The following is a 20,034-nucleotide window of genomic DNA, read 5'->3' on the forward strand; positions in this document are numbered from 1 at the left end:
CAAAATGGATCAAAGACCTAAATTGATGAGCTGAAATTGTACAAGCAGACCTTGGAGATATTGTGGTTTCAGTATCAGAGCTCTAGAATAAAATGAATGTCACAGCAAAGTGAGTCACATGAATTTTTTGTTTCCCAGTGCATATAAAAGTTTTATTTACACTGTACGGTAGTGTATTAGGCGTGCAATAGAATTATGACTAAAAAAAGAATTACAAACATTAATTAAAAAATACTTTATTGCTAAAAACTAACCATCATCTGAACCTTCAGAGAGTTGTAATCTTTTTGTTGGGGAAGAGTCTTGCCTCGGTGTTGATGGCTGCTGACTGATCAGGGTGGTTGTTGCTGAAGGTTAGGATGGCTGTGGAGATTTTTTCAAATAAGACAACAGTGAAGTCTGGAACATCGATAGGCTCTTCCTTTCACAAACAATTTGTCTACAGCCTGTGATGCTGTTTGGTAGCATTTTACCCACAGAACTTCTTTCAAAGTTGGAGCCGCTCCTCTCAAACTTTGTCACTTCTTCATCAACTAAGTTTACGTAATATTCTAAATCCTTTATTGTCATTTCAACAATCTTCACAGTATCTTCCCCAGGCTAGATTCCATTTCAAGAAACCACTTTCTTTGCTCAACCATAAGAAGCAACTCCTCATCCATTAAGTTTTGTCTTGAGATTGCAGCATTTCAGTCACATCTTCAGCCTCTACTTCTAATTCCAGTTCTCCTGCTATTCCCCCCACATCTGCAGTTACTTCCTCCACTGGAGTCTTGAACCCCTCAAAGTCATCCGTGAGGGTTGGAATCAACTTCTTCCAAACTCTTGTTAAGGTTGGTATTTTGACCTCTTCCTACAAATCATAAATGTTCTTAATGGCATGTAGAATGGTGAATCCTTTCCAGAAGGTTTTCAACTTCCTTTCCCCAGATCCATCAGAAGAATCACTATCTATGACAGCTATAACCTTATGAAATGTGTTTCTGAAATAAAAAGACTTGAAAGTGAAAATTACTCTTTGATTCATGATCAACATTACTGCCCAGATCCTGCAGGATGGATGTTGTGTTAGCAGGGACGAAAACAGCATTATTCTAATTATGCATCTCCGTCAGACATCTTGGGTGATCAGGTTCATTGTCAATGAGCAGTAATATATTGAGGGGGAGTCTTTTTTTTTCTGAGCAGTAGGTCTCAACATTGGGCTTAAAATATTCCACAAACCGTGTTGTAAACAGATGTGCTGTCATCCAGGCTTTGTTGTTCTATTTATAGAGCATGGGCTGAGTAGATTTAGCACAATTCTTAGGGACCCTAGCATTTTCAGAATGGTAAATAAGCATCGGCTTCAACTTCAATCACCAGCTGCATTAGCCCCTAACAAGAGAGTCAGCCTGTCCTTTGAAGCTTTGAGGCCAGGCATTGACTTCTCCTCTCTAGTGATGAAATTCCTAGATGGCATCTTCTTCCAACAGAAGGCTCTTTTATGTGCACTGAAAATCTGTTGTTTAGAGTGGCCACCTTCATTAATGATCTCAGCTAGATCTTCTGGAGAACTTGTTGCAGCTTCTCCATCAGCACTTGCTGCTTCACTTTGCACTTTTATGTTATAGAGATGGCTTCTTTCCTTAAATTTCATGAACTAACCTCTTCTAGAGTCAACCTCTTCTTCTGCAGATTCTTCACTGGCTCAGCCTTCATAGCATTGAAGAAAGTTAGGGGCTTGCTCTGGATTAGGCTTTGGTTTAAGGGAATGTCATGGCTGGTTTGATCTTCTATCCAGAACACTAAAGTTTCTCCATATCAGCAATGAGGCTGTTGTGCTTTCTTATCATTCGTGTATTTACTGGAGCAGCACATTTAATTTCCTTCAAGAACTTTTCCTTTGCATTCATAGCTTAGCTAACTGTTTGGCACAAGAGACCTAACTTTTGGCCTATCTAGGGTTTTGACACGCCTTCCTCACTAAGCTTAATCCTTTCTAGCTTTCGATTTAAAGTGAGAGACATGCAACTCTTCCTTTCACTTGAACACATAGAGGCCACTGTAGGGTTATTAATCGGCCTAATTTCCACATTGTTGTGTCTCAGGCAATAGGGAGGCCTGAGGAGAGGGAGAGAGATGGGGGAATGGCTGGTGGGTACAGCAGTCAGTACACCCACAACATATATCAATTTAGTTTGCTGTCTCACATGGGCACAGTTCGTGGCACACCAAAACGATTACCATAGTAACATCAAAGGTCACTGATCACAGATCAGTATAACAAGTTAATGATGATGAAAACCTTCAAACATTGTATTACTGAAATGTGACACAAAGACCCAAAGTGAGCAAATGCAGTGGGAAAAATGGCACCGATAGTCTTGCTTGATGCAGGGTTGCCACAAACCTTTGATGGGGTTCAGGGCAGGCCACCCCAAGATGTGCCACTCTTTTATGCAGATTATTTTGAGCTGAAGACAATCAAAGCTCAGAAGACTCTGGAAGATCATTTGACCTTCCCCCAAATTGCCTAAAAGAATTTAAGAGAGAAGAGCCTGTCCCAGGATGGGCTCTTACCATGGAAAATTCTAGGTGTGGGGAGCAGGAAGGCATCTAGCAAGGGCCATTGTATCCAAAGATCTCTTTCGGGTCCATTGTCTGTAGATGGAACAACACAAACATTTGTTTACCACATATGAACTCTGCTCATCTTCTTGTAAATTGTCATCTCCCCCTTTAAAGTCTCAGACCTTTATCTCCCTCTCCTTAACTCAGAAGGACACATGCACCTCATTTTGCCTGACTGTCTTTGGAATTCTTCCTGCTTATGTGAGTTCCTCAAGTACATGTATTAAACTTTGTTTGATTTTCTCCAGCTAGCCTACCTTATATCATTTTTAATTCTTTGACCAGCCATGAGAACCAGAAGGGGAAAAGGGGAGAAATTCCTCCTCCTCCCCTGCACCTTAAACTTGTAAAAAATGCAATATCTGCAAAGCACAATAGAATGAGATATGCCTGTAATAGCTGTTATGATTAACATAACATTAACGTCAAATTAACGTTTGTTAATTAGAGCCCTGGGGGTATTGGAGGGTAAGCCTTGGTTCATCAAAGACCACAAAGTTATCAAAATAGAGAAGTTTGTTACAGGTCCTGGAGAAGGTCCATGGGATACCTTGAGGGGCCACACCAGGAGGTTAAGGCAGAGGGCAGGCGGAGAGCAGGGCAGGACCTGGGGCATATGCCTCTATTGGGGTCCACAGGTGGAGTGCTTTGGGATTGTCAGGCTAAGTCTGGATTGGTCAATTCAAACCGAGAAGAGGTTTTGGTAAGTCTCACAGGGCTGTTATCTAAGGGGTGCGCAGGGGGAAGGCCCTGAGAGACAGAGAGAATGCTTCTCACAAGGGCAGTGGTGGAAGCCATACCAGAAACTTCCATTGACTTGTGACTCTGCCGGTGGTTATCTAGGGTGTGCACTCTCAGGAGAGAAGTGCTAGAGTCACTTCAAAGGCCCTGCAGGCTGCTTGTCCACATGAAATGGATGCTGAGGCAGCAACACTATGGAGAAGTTTAGCTAAACTCCCAGGAAACTCTTAGAAGAAAACATAGGAGTAAATCTTCATGACTGCAGATTAGGCAATGGCTCCTTTCTTTCTTTTAGTTTTTACTTTTATTGAGGTAACATTGGTTTATAACATTGTATAGGCTTCAGGTGTACAACATTATAGTTCAACATCTGTATACACAACAGCGTGCTCACACCAAAAGTGTAGTTTCCATCCATCATCCTATAATTTACCCCTTTTACCCATTTTGCCCTCCCCCAATCCTTTCTTTAAATATGACAGCAAAAGTTCAATCAATCTAAGAAAATGTAGATAAGTTGGACTTCATCAAAATTAATAACTTGCATGCACAAAGTATACCATCAAGAAAGTGAAAAGAAAATCCACAGAATGGGAGAAAATATATGCAATCATATATCTGATAAGGGGATTGTATCCAGAATATATAAAGAACTCTTTTTTTCAATTATTTTGAGGCCATATTGCTTTATAACACTGTGTAATTTCAGGTCTACGTTATTATCTATCAGTTTTTGTATACACTGCATTGTGCTCCCTACCAATAGTCTAGTTTTTAGCTACCACCATACATATGCACCTTTTACCCCTTTTGCCCAGCCTTCCACCCCTTTCCCCGCTGGTATAACCACTAATCTGTTGTCTTTATCTATGTGTTTGTTTATCTTCCACATATAAGTGAAATCATAAGGTATTTGTCTTTCTCTGTGTGGCTTATTTTGCTTAACATGATACCCTCAAGATCCATGCATGTTGTTGGAAATGGAACAATTTTGTCTTTTTTATGGCTGAGTAGTATTCCATTGTATCTTCTTTATCTATTCATTCACTGATGGGCCCTTCAGTTGCTTCTACATCTTGACTATTGTGAGTAATACTGCAATGAACATGGGGGTGTGTATGGTATTTGTATTGTTGTATTGTTGATTTCATGTTCTTTGGATAAATACCCAGTAGTGGGATAGCCAGATCATATCGTATTTCTATTTTTAATTTTTCGAGAAGATTCCATACTGTTTTCCATAGTGGCTGCACCAGTTTGCATTCCCACCAGCATTGTTTGAGTGTTCCCTTTTCTCCACATCTTCTCCAACATTTATTATTTTTTGTCTTGCTAATTATAGCCATTTTGACAGTTGTAAGGTGATATCTCATTGTAGTTTTGATTTGCATTTCTCTAATAATTAGTGATGCTGAACATCTTTTCATGTGCCTGTTGGCCATCTGTATATCTTCTTTGGAAAAATGTCTGTTCATGTCCTCTGCCTATTTTTGATTGGGTTGTTTGTCTTTTTGTTGTTTTTTTGTTTGTGTTCTTTGGAACTTAACCCCTTGTTGGATATACAATTTGCAAATATTTCTCCTAGTTGGTGGGTTGTCTTTTCGTTTTGTTCCTGATTTCTTTTGCTTTTCAGAAGCCCTTTAGTCTGATGTAGTCCCATTTGTTTACTTTTTCTTTTGTTTCACTTGCCTGAGTAGACACGGTATTCAAAAAGATGCTTCTAAAACTGACGTCAAAGAGTGTACTGTCTATATTTTCTTCTGGGAGTTTTATGATTTCACGCCTTACTTTCAAGTCTTTAATCAATTTTGAGTTAATTTTCACGTTTGGTGTAGGATAATGTTCTACTTTCATCCTTCAGCATGTGGCTCTCCAGTATTCCCAACACCGTACATTGAAGAGACTTTCCTTTCTCCATTGTATGTTCTTGGCTCCTTTGTCGAAGATTAGCTTTCTGTAGATGTATGGTTTATTTCTGGGGTCTCACTTATGTTCTATTGATCGGTGTGTGTTTTTGTGCCCGTACCATGCTGTTTTGATTACTATAGTTTTGTAGTACATTTTGAAGTCAGGGATTGTGATGCCTCCAGATTTGTTCATTTTTCCAGGGTTGCTTTGGCTGTTCAGGGTCTTTTGTTGCCCCATATGAATTTTAGGATTCTTTGTTCTATTTCTGTGAAGAATGACATAGGTATTCTGCTTTGGATTGCATTGAATCTGTAGATTACTTTAGGTAATTTGGACATTTTAACTATGTTTATTCTTCCAATCCATGTGCATGGAAAATCTTTCCATTTCTTTGTGTCATCATCAATTTCTCTCAATAACGTCTTATAGTTTTCATTGTATAGGTCTTTCACCTCCTTGGTTAAATTTATTCCTAGCCATTTTTATTCTTTTTGTTGCAATTGTAAATGGGATTGTAGTCTTGACTTCTCTTTCTGCTAGTTTGTTATCAGGGTATAGAAATGCAACTGATTTTTGTAAGATGATTTTGTACCCTGCAACTTTGCTGTAGTTTTTGGTTATTTCCAATAGTTTTCTGATGGATTCTTTAGGATTTTCTGTATACAGAATCATGTCACATGCAAACAGCGAGTTTCACTTCTTCCTTGCCAATCTGGATAACTTGTATTTCTTTTTCTTGCCTAATAGCTCTGTCCAAAACATCCAGTATTATGTTGAATAAGCGTGGCAGAAGTGGGCACGCTTGTCTTGTTCCTGTTCTCAGAGGGATGGCTTTCAGTTTTTCCCCAGTGAGTATGATGTTGGCTGTGGGTTTGTCATATATGGCCTTTCTTATGTTGAGGTACTTTCCTTCTATACCCACTTTATTGAGATTTTTTAATCGAGATTTTAATCATAAATGGGTGTTGGATCTTGTCAAATGCTTTCTCTGCATCTATTGAGATTATCATGTGTTTTTTTATTCCTCATTTTGTTAATGTGGTGTATGACATTAATTGATTTGCAGATGTTGAACCATCCCTGTGTCCCCAGTATAAATCCTACTTGATCGTGGTGTATGATCCTTTTAACATATTGCTGTTTTCAGCTTGCCAATATTTTGTTGAGGACTTCTGCATGTATGTTCATCAGCAATATTAGTCTGTAATTTTCCTTATTTGTGTTGTCCTTGTCCAGCTTTGGGACAAGGGTGACATTGGCTTCGTAAAATGAGTTAGGAAGTGTTCCATCATCTTCAATTTTTGGGAATAGTTTGAGAAGGACAGGTATTAAATCTTCTTTGAACGTTCGGTAGAATTCTCCAGTGAAGCCCTCTGGCGCTGGACTTTCATTTTTGGGGAGGTTTTCAATTACTGTTTCAATCTCTTTACTTGTGATTGGTCTATTCAGATTCTTTATTTCTTCTTGATTAAGTTTAGGGAGGTTGTATGAGTCTAAGAATTTATCCATTTCTTCTAGATTTTCCAATTTGTTGGCATATAGTTTTTCATGGTATTCTCTTATAATCCTTTGTATTTCTGCAGTATCCATTGTAATTTCTCTTCTTTTGTTTCTAATTTTATTTATTTGAGCCTTCTCTCTTTTCTTCTTAATGAGTCTGGCTAAGGGATTGTCAACTTTCTTTAGCTTCTCAAAGAGCCAGCTTTTAGTTTCATTGATCCTTTCTACTATTTTTTTGGTTTCTACTTCATTTATTTCTGCTCTAATTTTTATTTCTCTCCTTCTGCTGACTTTAGGCTTTGTTATTCTTTTTGTAGTTCTGTTAGGTGTAGTTTGACATTACTTATTTGAGATTTTTCTTGTTTGTTAAGGTGGGTCTGTATTGCTGTGAATTTCCCTCTTGACACTGCTTTTGCTGCATCCCACAAGAGATGGTATTTTGTGTTTTCATTTTCACTTGTTTCTAGGTATTTTTAAAAATTCTCTTTTGATTTATTAATTGATTCCCTGGTTGTTCAGTAGCATGTTGTTTCATCTCCACATATTGTGGCTTTCTCAGATTTTTTCTTGCAGTTGGTTTCTATTTTCATAGCATTGTGGTTGGAACAGATGCTTGATATGATTTCAATCTCCTTAAATTTATTGAGGCTTGTCTTGTTTCCCAACATATGGTCTATCTTTGAGAATGTTCCATATGCACTTGAGAAGAATGTATATTCTGCTGTTTTGGATGGAATGATCTCTATATATCTATCAAGTCCTTCTGGTCTAGTGTTTCATATAAGGCCACTGTTTCCTTGTTGATTTTCTCTCTGGATGATCTATCCATTGATGTAAGTGGGGTGTTTAGGTCCTCTGCTATTATTGTGTTGCTGTAATTTCTCATTTTATGTCTGTCAATAGTTGCTTTATGTACTTTGTTGCTTCTGTATTAGGTGCATACATATTTATATGTTATGTCCTCTTGGTGGAATGTCCCTTTTATCATTATGTACTGCCCCTCTTTGTCTCTCATTGCCTTTTTTATCTTGAAGTCTACTTTGTCTGATATAAGTATGGCAACACTTGCTTTCTTTGTTTGCCGTTAGCTTAGTGTATCATCTTCCATCCTTTCACTCTGAACTGAGCCTGTGTTTGTCTGAGGTGTGTTTCCTGGACGCAGCATATTGTTGGGTCTTCTTTTTTAATCCATCTGGCCACTCTGTATCTTTTAACCAGAGAATTCAATCCATTGATATTTAGAGTGATCATTGATATGTGAGGCCTTAATACTGCCATTTTATCTCTTGTTTTCTGGTTGTTGTATATTTTTTTTCCATTGTATTTCTGACAGTCCTTTCAATTTGGTGGTTTTCTGAGTTTTCTCTTTATTTATGACTTGTATCTCTGCTCTGATTTTTGTTTAGTGGCTACCATGAGGTTTGTATAAAAGATCTCATAGATGAGATAGTCTATTTTCTGATAGCCTCTCATCTCCATTAGCCTAAGCAGCTTTCATCCCTTTCTTCTTCCACTTCTGAGGTGTTGTTGTCACAAATTATTCTGTTTTGTGTTCTGAGTTTGTGACTAAATTGAAGTGCTTATAAATATTTTTGATACTTTCTTTCCCATTATCTTTAATGTTATAATTGTGTGTTTGATAACCTGTTCTGATAAGGGGCTGCAACTTTCTGATTTTGTCTATCTCCCTGCTCAAAGCTTTGTAAGCCTTGCCTTTTTGTTACAGGTAGGAGGGCTTCCTTCTTCATTTTTTGTAAGAGAGGTCCTTCAGGTTTTTTTTTTTTTTTTTTTTATCTGGGAAAGCTTTTATTTCTCCATCATATCTGAAGTATAGTTTCACTGGATAGAATATTCTTTGCTGGAAGTTTTTGTCTTTCAGTATTTTCAATATATCATTCCATCTCTCCTAGCCTGTAAGGTTTCTGCTGAGAAATATGAGGAAAGCCTGATATGGGTTCCTTTATAGTTTATTTTATTCTGCCTTGCTGCCCTTAATGTTTTTTCTTTGTCATTCAATTTGCCAGTTTTACTATTATATGCCTTGGAGAAGGTCTTTTTGCATTGATGTAATTGTGAGTTCTATTGGTTTCATGTACTTGTAAGTCTAGTTTTTCCCCAGGTTTGGGAAGTTCTCAGGTATTATTTCTTTGAACAAGCTCTTCTCCTTTCTCCCCTACTTCTCCTTCTGGAATACTTATAATCCTTGTGTTGCTTTTCCTAATTGAGTTGGATATTTCTCAAAAAATTTCTTCATTTTTAAAAAATCTTAGTTCTCTCTCCTCCTCCACCTGAAGCATTTCTAGATTCCTGTCCCCTAATTCACTAATAACATCCTCTGTAATGTCAGCTCTATTTTTTATGATTTCTAGATTAATTTTTATCTCATTAATTGTGTCCTTCATATCCAGAATTTCTGTATAGTTTTTTGTAAGGGCTTCAATCTCTCTGGTGAAGTATTCCTTCTGTTCATTAATTTTATTCCTGAGCTCATTGAACTATCTTTCTGAGTTTTCTTGTAACTCATTGAGTTTCTGTATGTCAATTATTTTAAATTCTCTGTCATTAGGTTTGTAATTTCTGTGACTTCAGGATTGGTTTAGGGAGACTTGTCATTTTCCTTCTGCCCTGAAGTGTTACTGTCTCATGGTGTTTGATGAACAGATCCTTCACTGATGCATCTGTGGTGGTATCAAGTGGCAGATTCCACCTGCCAACACTGGGGAGGGGCAGGAGCTGTGTTTCTGATCCTGCCTTTTCTGCTGGAAGTTGTGTGAGTACAGCTGCATTTCTGCAGGCTGGCTGCAGCCACTTGGTGGGTCACTCTTGTGGGAGTGGGGACTCTTTGCTCAGCAGGTGGGTTGTGTACATGCATGCCGACTCTGTGTTCATGGGTGGTTTGGCTGAGCTGCTCCATTTGGTGTGTGGGGTACCTTCATGGGGGCTGAGATGACACCACTTGCCACTTGGTGGGGAGTGATCTCTCAGGTGGGGCTGCCATGGCACAGTGGGGACTCCTGCAGGCCGGGCTACCACTCCAAAAAGATTCACATGTGTGGGCCGAGCTGCTCCTGCCTCCTCTTACAGTTCCATGGCCACTGTGTGAGGCTCTGCAACCTGGATTGCTGCTACTGGGGAGTGGGTGGGGTGTGCTTATCTAGTTCCACTGCTTCTCAGGGATCCAGTCCACACACCTTCAGAAGTATATCTGTGTGGATCTCTCAGGATTCCTGTTGTGCTGTGTGGGAATCCTCTGTTGGTTAATGAATGTCCATTTAGTTGTAACTTTGAGGGAAGAAACAAAGGGAACAGCTCACTCTGCCATGATGCTGACATCATTCCCTATGAAGAACTCACAACTTAACAATAAAAAGATAAATAGCCCAATTGAGAAATAAGCAATGGATCTGAATAGACTTTCCTCTGAGGAAGATATACAAATGCCCAATAAGCGCATGGAAAGATTCTTGGCATCATTAGTCGTTAGAGAAAAGCAAATCAAAACTACAATGTGAGGCACCCCCTGGGATGGCTACAGTCAAACAATTAGACAAGAATAAATGCTGAAGATGATGTAGAGTGACTGGAACCCTCACACACTGCTGGTGGGAATGTAAGATGGAGCAGCTGATTTGGGAAACCACTGGGCAGTTACTTAAAATGTGAAACATGAAGTTACTGTATGATCCAGCCATTCTGCCACAGGTATGTACCCAAGACATGACAACATGTGTCCACACAAAAACTTGCACATGAATTTTCATAGCAGTATTACTCCTAGTAGCCCCAAAGTAGGAGCAATTCAAATGTCCACCAATTCCTGATGGAGAAATAAAATGTGAAATCTCCATACAATGGAATATTATTTGTCCATAAGAATGAACTAAGTAGTGATAAAACATGGATGAATCTTGAGAACATCACACTAAGGGAAAGAAGACAGTTACAAAGACCACATGTTGTCTGATTTCATTGATATGAAATGTCCAGAACAGGCAAATCATAGAGACAAGGAGTAGATCAGTGGTGGCCAGGGGAGGGGGGAGAGGGGAATGGGAAGTGACTGCTGTTGGATACAGAGTTTCCTTTTGGGGTGCTGGAAATGTTCTGAATTAGATAGTGGTGATGGCTGCACAATTCTGTGGCTATACCAGAACACACTGAAGCGTACATTTTCAGTTGTTGAGCATTATGGTATGTGAATAAAGTTGTTATCAAAACAAAAGATGAAGCACCAAACTGTTTCTAAGAAAGAGCTCCAGGGGCAGGAAGGGCTGGGTGCCAGAGAGAGATGGAGCCTGGTAAACAGTGGAACAGAGTAAGAAGTGGGGAGACCAGTGCTTCCCCCAAGCTGGCTCCTTGTGCTTTACCTGATTGAGGTTGTGGAATGTGAAACAGTCACTCATGTCTACAGGGCTTTAAAATGGAGCTGGGAAGCCATGAAGGAAATGGGTCTCATGCACGTCCTCATCCAGCAGAACATGAACTTCTGAACTGAGTAACGCTGCGAGAAACCTGCAGCCCCTCACAGTGATGGACTTTTGTCCCCTTCTAGCCAGCATTAGTAATCTATTATTTTTAGCCAAGAATAAATTTTGCTACCAACCCCAATTAACATTCTTTGTAATGCAAATCTTCTTTCTGTGCCTTTGAAAACCCCTGGCTTTTACTCCCTAGGTGGACACTGTTTTGGTTTCTACCTGAGTCTGTGCTCCCTGAATTACAGTTCTATGATCCCCAAATAAATGCCTCTCTGCCCCTCATTTTAGCTCTTTATTTATAGGTTAACATACATGGTGTCAGAAAGTGGGACCGGAAATGATCTCATCTTTGTGGACCACCCTCCCCTGGAACCAGGTATGGTACCTGTAGGAGCCACCTGGGGCTCACTGTTTCCATGGATCACTGACTCTGGTGATTGTGGGTCCTCTTAGGTTGTGACCTCCCTCCAGTGGGTCAAGGTCAGTGCCTTTTTTTGGGGATCAGGATGACAGCCAAGGAGATGATTGTCTCAGTCCAGTGTGGCTGCCTTTGCCAAGGATGGGATTCCCTCCGCAGGGTGTTGCCTTGTTCTATGAGCACTCTCACTGAATTGAGGGATGTCTCTACTGTCATTCCTGTCTGTGAGCTTTTCTTTCACATGGGACTTTCATTTTCCAAAGTTTCCCAAGAAGTTTCTCCCTCAGGAACTCCAGCTGGTTTTGTTTAAGAACTATGGTCCCTTCTCTTGTAGATTTCTATCTCAATGGACCAAAATTACTAAAGATGATTTAAAATCACAATGGCCAGTAGAGGGAACATTCTAACTAGATAAGATCATTTAACAGGTGCACTCCAAACCAAAGCTTCAAAATGCTAAAATGGCTTCATTGGAAGTTTTGTTGCAAAAAGCTAATGGAAAATTAAAGCTGTAAGAGGGACCTAAAAGGAAAGACCTCACAACCGTAAACAGGAGTCCACCAGGTTAGTGGCCTTACTGACGCCCTCACATCCACTGTTGTAGGAGGGCCCTGAGGGGCAACTCCAGAGTTTTCGAGACTCTGAGGGTTTTCCTGGTAAACTGCTATGTCATTCCCTTAAACAGCCCAGGGGAAACTAAAATTAGAAAAATTGAGGTTATTTAATACTCCCAGAAATATTTACTGTTTGTTCTGGCTGAAAACTAAGCAGGTATTTTAAAGGTTTTTTAATTTCTTCAGTAGCTCTGTGGTCAACAATTGGCCAAATGAAAAGCTGATACTCAGAGCCTGAGAGAATTTTTATAGTAGGCTTTCTTCCCTAAGTGTTGCTGCACAAAGTTCTTTCCTCAGCGTTCCTCGTCCACAAACCTTCTATAACCTCCTTTTTCACATTCAGAATTTGTCCCATGCCTTCCTTCTTTCCTTCTACTATTTCAGGACAAATTTTTCTTAACAAAACAAAAACATTTCCATTCCTTGTAGCTTCTTTAATGAAAACATATATCCTACTTTTCTTGAGACAAAGGTGTTTTCCTTATTCATTTTTAGTAGCTTTAATTACATATATTAACTGAAATTTTTACCCTTATGGATGTTCATTTTTCATGAAAACTAAAAAGTAAATAATCATGAACTGATTTTTTACATTAGCATTCTGTGGCTTGGCAAGTTAAGAAACAGTTTTTACAATTTCTAGATACATGCTACTTAATAATATAATTTTTATAAAATATGACATGTTTACTAATAGGCCAAAACATCTTTTAGTTTCTCTGTAATAAGAAGCCAAAGGTAGATAAACTTAAACATGTTCGGCAATAATGTTTCAGTATTTTATCTTATTTCAAAATGACCCAAATATTCAATGAGATTTTTTTTTTTGAGGATTAGCCCTGAGCTAACATCCGTACCCATCCTCCTCTACTTTATATGTGGGACGCCTACCATAGCATGGCTTGCCAAGTGGTGCCATGTCCACACCTGTGATCTGAACCGGCGAACCCCAGGCCGCTGAGAAGTGGAACGTGCTAACTTAACTGCTGTGCCACCAGGCCAGCCTCTCCAATGAGATTTTTATCATTTAATTTCACCTGGAAAAACTTCAAAGTTTCAAGTTACCAGAGAAATTTTGGAAGTTGTCTTAAATATACATGCCATAGCACATAATTATTGTTAAAAAGTTCACTCAGCACTTTTATCTTTTTCACATCTGTTTAGTTTACTCAATCCCAGTAATTCCCTAGATTGCCTACAAAACTTTATGATACAGTAGGCAAAATTAGTCATCATTTTATTATTTTTGCTAACCAGTTTTGTAATAGCCATAACATCAGCTTATTTGACCAATAATCATAAAATAAAGCCTGCATGTCTCCACATTATCCAATGCTGACAACTTTGAAGACACGTCCATTTTAACCAAACCAACAATCTTAAATAAGCTTTCATTTACCAAAGATTAATTTTTATCATGTTAACTTGAAAGACACTTGGGTTAGTTGCTATTACATTTAGAAATAACTTATATAAATGCTTACTTTAAGCCAATTGAATAGAGCTCTTTAGAAACTAGACCACCCGGAGGTAAGATGTCACACAAACACATATATAGATGTGCAACACAGAGACTCCATGGTTACTGTTTTAAAATTACTGCCATGAATCAGGTACAGTAATGAAAGGCTCCCTAGTTATGATTCCACATTCTAAGTTTTTTACTAATATTTGTGGAGAAGACATTCAAGATCCTAGATTTTTGGTGAGGGTGCTCTTATGGCCATTTTTATTTCCTTTTTCCTTTTTTCCTTCAGTCTTATTGATGCGGGGTTGGTGAGCCGAGGAGTCGAAAGAAAGATTTCTTGGACTCTCAAGATCTGGCGGTAGTGCTCTTTTATTTAGAGAATAGTGTGGAATAGCATGGGGACAGGACCCATGGGCAGTCACGCTGCTGTGTGGGGACAGGACCCACGGGCAGGAGGAGCTGCTGCTGCTGCCCCCCCCCCCCCACTGCTGCAAACATGGGTGGAGAGTAAGGCTAAATTTAAGGCATAGGTATGTGAGCCATCTCTTTACAAGACAAAGGAAAGAACATGTAAAAAAGTTAAAATGGTATCAGTGCAGGTGGGGTCTGGCCATTGGGTGGTCCCACAACTTTTAGATAAGAATCAAATCGGATTAAGTAAAGGCCAGAAGTCACCACCCTAAATCAGTTACATGAGGTTGCCAGACAGTAACCAACTTAAGTCCTTGCCTTCCCCATTAAGAGTTCCCAGAGATAAGGCCATCCCGCCTTCTTCCTGGCACAGAGAGGGAGGCATCTTCACAGATGGAGGTTTCCCTTACAAATGTAAATGTTCTCAACAAAGGGCAAGCAAACTCTGCTCCTCGGAGCCTGCTTCTCATCTGTAGTTTTAAAAGTAACAAGTCTAAAAATCCTCATCATTATCAGTTGGTGATGTGCTAGATATTTCTTGGAAAGGTTGCAAGGTCTTTGAGATAAGAGAAATGAGTGGACTCTGAACTGCCTCTAGACCTGAATTTCCAGTCTTGCAAGGATTTTTTTTAAGCACAGTTGCTTGTAAGTCCTCAGAAATTGGGTTGTAACTATAATGATATTATAGGTTGATCAGCCTGTCCAGCTATATCACAAAGGCACAGAAAAACCATTCAAGTTTTCTCCAAGATGGAGTTTCTGACTCCAATGTGCCAATATCTACGAGCATCTAGAGAGGAACAGGGGAGGCTTTGGGATTGGGAAAGGACAAGCAAACTTTGAACCGCCTTCTAGAGCCACACCTCTGGCCCTGCAGGGATTTGCAAGACAAACATGGTTGTTTCCAGTTCCCCAAAGAACTAATTACAGTCTGAATGATAACAGAGGTTGGCCCATCCTTTCAGCTACGTTTTTCCAGTTGCTTCTTTATATTATGGAGATTTTTACCTTAAGAGGTGAGTCAAAAGATATTTTTGTTATAAAACTTCAGCACAATGTACCACACCTTTAATAAGGCTGCACAAAGTGTTTAATAAAGGCCCTTTGCCAAGTGCACAATTCAGCTCTAGGCCAATTTACCCTGGGAGTGGGTGGAGCTTTCACTAACTTCTGGAAGAGCAGGAGAGGAGGCTGAGACACCAAGTTTAGTTCTTAAGACTAGTCACTATGAGACTTCTCTAAAAAACTTTTCCAATTTAGAAGCTTTTCCAATTTAATTTTCCAATTTAATCGTCTGACCATTGAGGAGTAGGATCTTAATAGAGACTCAATCCAGTAAGCATTTATGGCTTAACTATGGACACAAGAGGGGCCCCCAAAAGAGAGTGCAAAAGAAGCAGCCCTCACAAGATCCAGAAAGTTCACTGCCAAAAAATAGTCCAAGAAAGAAAAGGTTTCCACTGCACAGTTGGTAGTGCACTAAGAAGCAATGAAGGTTGAGACAACAAAGGTCCCTGATGGACTGGGACTCTCATGATAAACTCCCCTGAGATTTGATACAGCAGACAAAGAGAGTGCATCTCAGAACCCCAGTCTATTCAACTGGCCGCCAAGATGCATGCTGGTACGTGCATCCTGCAGATGGCAGAGACGAAAGAGGACACAAAGTGAAGCTCTTAAACATGGAACAAGACGAAAGAAAAACCTTCATCTTATAAGCATGTGGGGGACTGGCATTGGCCACCCCAAGATATGTCTCTTTGCATGAGGATTATCTGGGGCTGGTTACTTTTAATAAACTGGGACAGGGAAGGAGGCTCTGAGGAGTGGAACTTTCTTGCCCTTTGTTAGGAGACATTTACATTTGAAAGGGAAATCTCCATCTCTAAAATTGTCTCCATCTCTGTACCAGGAAGAAGGGGGATGAACTTATCTCTAGAAACTCCTATCAATACAGAATGCCAGGATTTAAATCTGCATAATAATCTTATTCCTGTTTATTGTGCTTGTCTGGTAACCTCCTGTAACTGACTCCCCCCACCCCCAACATCCTCCTTTGTCTTTAGCTGAGGAGCATATTTAAGGTGGGGGCTTCAGCCATTTTGGCGAGTTGCTCAGCTTGCCTGAGCCTCTCCCATGTATACATGTTATAAAGCTTTGTTTAATTTTCTCCTGCTATTCTGTCTCATGTGAATTTAATTCATTCTCCAGCCAGAAGAACCCACATTGGGTAGAGGAAATGTCTTTCTCCCCTACAAGCAGATTAATAGCTTTACCTAAGCCTTGGGTCTCTTGGAGCCAAACTAATACCTAGGAGGGAAGTACCTTGGGGTTGGGGATTGTGTGTTGTTTTACAGAGTACCTTGTACACAGAAGTGTTCTTGAGATTGGTTGGGGACCTGCCATCATGTACCCTATTCTGTGACCAACTTCTCCTATCACAGGAGTCTTCTTGAGGAGGCAAGTGCCCTAATGGCTCTTAACTGCTTGACCTGTGCCCACCAGTTTTGTGGCCCTTTTTGGCTTCCAAGAGGCCCCTTAACAATAGCTTTCACCTCATGTGCATACTTAACCTACAGTAAAGTTTACTGAGGGCCCAGACAACAGCTTATAGAGATATCTGTGTCTTGCCCTATGGTTCCTTCCTTTTTATGACAATTGACACAAAAGACAGAGACAAGAAAGAATAGTGACCATCTCTGGGAGGAGAAGGATCAATCAACCAGTGAGTACTCAAACCAAATTTCTCAGAGTCACTGAATGATCTGTCATCTGACCATTTTCTCCAGATTTTAAAGAACACGATAGCCAGGCTGTGTTATAAAGGAATATCATTTTTCCTGTTTCATGGGCTCATAGCTAAAAGTTGCCCAGTTTGGGAGAATGTAGCCTAAGGGGCTACAGATGGGAATCAAATTAGCATTTCCCATTGTTTCAGACTTTAGACACAGCTGGTCAAAAGTATATTTATGCTGCAGATAGAACCAGGTCGTGAAAATTTTGGGTGTCCCTGAAACCAAGGTGCTCACAATGATGTCAAACTAAGGCTTCCTTCCAATGGCCAATGTAATTCCCTGAGGCTGATGGCAGTTTGGTGGGAACCTTAGCCACAAAACAGAGTGCAACGGGATTTTGCCCAACTGTATTTTGTGACCTCCATCCTAATGATTATTAAGGCAAGCCCTCAGGACACTAAACAAACTGGGTCAGATTCTACAATTCTTTGTAAACATTTGCAGCTTCTGGAAACTTTAGGTGCCAGAAAGTGGTGAGTTTGACTCTTTGAAGAAATTTCTCTATTACCTGGCTCTTAAAAAGGATCCCCAAAGTGGTCGCTGCAATTTTAAATTATCCCAGGTTAGCCTGAATGCTGTTCAGACAAACATTAACACACAATAGAATTCTATGTATGACACAGACCAGAACACTAGTTAGTTTTCCAGGAGTAGCTCAGAACCAGCGCCAGGAGCTACTCAAAACCAGATTGCCAGGGGCAGCTCACAACCAGTGCCAGGTGTTGTCCAGATCCAGAAGCAACTTCACGAGTGAACCTCTTATCCTGCCTCTAGTTACCTTGGGTGGTTCAGGCTCCAGGTTTGGGTATCAGCCCACCAGGACTCCCCAGAATGAAAGCCAACTTCTATTTACAGGAAATCAAACCAGAGAGACAAGGTGAGGGACAGTCACTTTCTTAAAGTTACTCACCCAGAGCTCAGAGACGTCTTGATCCAGAAAGTATTTCTTCTCCTAATGGGAAAAAGAAAAACACCCTGGTACTGGGACCACCAAAGCTGGAAACAGGAATCCAATCAGTCATGTCTCTAGACAAAACTGTCTAGGCAGCTGCTTAGGGTTGATGAAAAGACCACACATCCTGCTGGGGGTTCCAAAGTCTCAGGAGGGCGGTGACAGGACCTTGTCCCTTCATGGTCACTAATTGTTACTGCAGAAAATTGGGGTTCTCTTGCCTGATGAGCTTAATGAGCCATGTAATTATGGCATTGGACATTGGAGGAGAAATCAGCTTTATTCTGAGAGATGGATCTGCAGGGAGGCAGGGGGCATGTGCCCTCATACTGGTCTCCCTGATTCAGGACTTGGGGTGAAATTTAAGACAGTAGGGAGGACAGGGTGGCACCCAGAAACACTAGTGGCACAGGTTTTGATTGGTAGGCTTCAAGCATTTATGGTACGGCTTTAAATATTTATGACAAGTTTCTATAGTTTTATGATAGGGCTCTAAACATTTATGATGAGGTGGGGAAGAAATTCTAACACTGGGTCTTCCTGAATGAGGGACCCCTTACTTCTGAGAAGAGTCAACTTTCAAGGTCCAGTCGTGTCCTAGCCCTTTGGGTTCTACAGGGAGATGAATCTTTGGTTCTGCGGTCATTTCAGGTCAAGATCTCTTCTGCTCATGCTCTGGCGATATGACTTTGCACACTTTCTGAAAGGCAATCATTAGTCACTCAGTTGATAAGAGATGGGGTCAGGTGAACTGGTCCTGGAGGGCCCACTGTTACATAAGTTACAGTAAATCTATGTACCCAGAGAGAAAGAAGCAAATTACAGATAATGTAAAAAGTTACAACCCAATTTCTGAGGCATTGAGAGCAACTGTCCTCATCTCACAAATCTCTGCAAAACTGAAAATGCAGCTCCACAGGCAGATCAGGTTCCACCATCCCCATCACCAATCCTGACACCTCCACATCTGACTCAAAGCCTGGACCCTCGCCAGGAGCATCCTTATTAGACCGTCCCCAATTCCTGAGGCTGAGGGAAAAGTTTAAACCCCAATTACCCTGAAAGCCCTAGGGACAAACTTGCATTTTTTCTCTGTGTCCTTTGAAGTTGTAAATTTTCCCCTGTCTTTTGCATGTAAACAGCCCAGGAGCTAACAGCCTACAGTCACCTGAGGCTCAACCTGGCTCCTCAATCAGGAAAGCCTGAGGTTAGAGGGAAAAAAAGGGAATATGTTTCCTTTTAAATGCAGGCTGCTAGAGAGGCTCTCTCCCCAAATCTAATTCATCCCCTCTTTATCTAGAACAAAGATAAATCTTAAAAGACTCTTCCACAGATATTAACAACAACAAACTTTTAAGCAGGTGACCTTAACTTGTTACATCTGCTTGAGACACAATTATTTGTAAACTACTGAGTTTTGTATTCTACCTGTTTCATGGCTAAAACTTTTTAAATAAAAGCTGTAAGATCTCTGTCTGTGTTGGTCTATATATATGTACGTACATTATATATGTCATATTTTTCTGCTTCTAGATGGTATTAACAAAATTGATTTCTAAACAGAGTTCTATTTAATGAACTTAAATTAAGAGCTTATGTAAATTATTTCTAAGTATAATAGAAACTAATCCAAATGTTTTTCAAGTTAAAATGCTGTAAAATAATCTTTGGTCAATAAAAGTTTGTTTAAGTTTGTTGGTCTAATTAAAATAGGTGTGTCTTCAGAGTTATCAGCACTGGATACAATGGAAACATACAACTTTTATTCTACCTGGGGTATTAATCATATCAGCTCATGTTTATGACAAGCATGTGATAAGCTCATGAAAGAGTAAAGAACAAATTGTGAATGTAAAAAAGTTTGTGGGAGAGCAACCCTAAGAAAAAAGTCTCGTGTGTGGTCGAGCTGGCTAAGATTGGAATGAATTTAATTAAGTAAATGAGTTTAGTATCAAAAATAAGCTGGTGCAAAATTAGAACTTGGTTCTCTTTCTGTGTTTATTATAAGGACAAGGTTTCTTGGGCTTTTAATCTCCTGATAAAACAATTATGAAAAGTTTTTCTTTACATTTGAGTAATCTGAGAAAAGGCATGGACATTGTGTTTTATCAAAATTATTTCCTGTGCTTTGTCTCA

Source organism: Equus caballus, chromosome 8 (assembly GCF_041296265.1).
Source record: "Equus caballus isolate H_3958 breed thoroughbred chromosome 8, TB-T2T, whole genome shotgun sequence".
Classification (NCBI taxonomy): Eukaryota; Metazoa; Chordata; class Mammalia; order Perissodactyla; family Equidae; genus Equus; species Equus caballus.